This window comes from Giraffa tippelskirchi, chromosome X (assembly GCF_054371585.1).
Source record: "Giraffa tippelskirchi isolate mGirTip1 chromosome X, T2T-mGirTip1v1.2.pri, whole genome shotgun sequence".
NCBI lineage: Eukaryota > Metazoa > Chordata > Mammalia > Artiodactyla > Giraffidae > Giraffa > Giraffa tippelskirchi.
The window spans coordinates 122,297,501-122,300,000 of NC_137289.1; positions in this window are offsets into that span (position 1 = coordinate 122,297,501).

Here is a 2,500-nt window from a genome sequence, read left to right on the forward strand (position 1 = left end):
ACACACAGACAGACACACACAGACAGAGACACACACAGACACACACACACACTGACAGACACACACAGACACAAACACAGAGACACACACACAGACACACACACAGACACACGCACAAAGACACACACACAGACACACACACAGACAGACACGCACACAGACACAGACACACAGACAGACACACACAGAGACACACACAGACACACACACAGACATACGCAAAGAGACACATACACAGACACACGCACAAAGACACACACAGAGACACACACACAGACACAGACACACACAGACACACACACAGACACACGAACACAGACACACGCACACAGACACACACACACACACACACACACACACAGACAAACGCACACAGATAGACACAAAGACACACACACACAGACACACACACACACACAGACAGACACACAGACACACGCACACAGACACATACACAGACACCCGCACAAAGACACACACACAGACACACACACAGACACACACACAGAGACACACAGACAGACACACACAGACAGACACACAAACAGACACACACACACCGACAGACACACACAGACACTCACCCACAGACACATGCACAGAGACACACACACACAGACACACACACACAGACACATGCACACAGACACACACTCCGACACACACACAGACACACACTCAGACACACACAGACACACACACACAGACACACACACAGACACACACACAGACAGACACACACACACAGACACACACACAGACAGACACACACAGACACACACACAGACACACACACAGACACACAGACACACACACAGACACACACACAGACACACACACAGACACAGATACACACACCCAGACAGAGACACACACACAGATACACACACACACAGACACACGCACACAGACACACACAGACAGACACACACACAGATACACACACACAGACAGACACACACACACAGACACACACACAGACAGATACACACACACAGACAGACACACACACACAGACAGACACACACACAGACACACACACACAGACATACACACAGACACACACACAGACACATGCACACAGACACACAGAGAGACACACACAAACAGACACAGTCACAGACACAAAAGACACACACACACAGACAGACACACACACACAGACACACACACACACACACATACACAGAGACAGACACATGCACACAGACAGACACACACACAGACACACACACATACAGATACACACACACAGACCGACAGACACACACAGACACACACACAGACAGACCTACACAGACAGACACACACACAGACACACGCACACAGACACACACACAGACACACACACACTGACACACACAAAGACACACACACAGAGACGCACACAGACACACACACAGACACAGGCACACAGACACACACACAGACACACACACAGACGGACACACACACACAGACACACAGACACACACACAGACACACACAGACACACACAAAAAAGACACACACACAGACACACACACAGACACACACACGCAGACACACACACAGACACACACACAGGCACACACACAGTGACAAACACACACACACAGACAGACACACACGCAGACACACACGCAGACACACACACAGACAGACCTACACAGACAGACACACACACAGACACACGCACACAGACACACACACAGACACACACACACAAACACACACAAAGACACACACACAGAGACGCACACAGACACACACACAGACACACACACAGACGGACACACACACACAGACACACAGACACACACACAGACACACACACAGACACAGGCACACAGACACACACACAGACACACACACAGACGGACACACACACACAGACACACAGACACACACACAGACACACACACAGACACACACAAAAAAGACACACACACAGACACACACACAGACACACACACGCAGACACACACACAGACACACACACAGGCACACACACAGTGACAAACACACACACACAGACAGACACACACGCAGACACACACACAGAAACACACACAGAGACATGCACACAGACACACTCACTGACACAGATACACACACCCAGAGAGATACACACACACAGACAGACAGACACACACAGACACACACACAGACACACACACACAGACACACACACAGACACATGCACACAGACACACACACAGACACACACACACAGACACGCACACACAGACACACGCACACAGAGAGAAAAACACACCTCGACACACACACAGACACACGCACACAGACAGACACACACAGACACACGGACACAGACACACACACAGACACACGCACACAGACACATACACAGACACACGCACAAAGACACACACACAGACACACACACAGACAGACACACACAGACACGCACACAGACACACAAACAGACACACACACAGACAGACACACACACAGACACAGACACACAGACAGACACACACACACAGACAGATACACA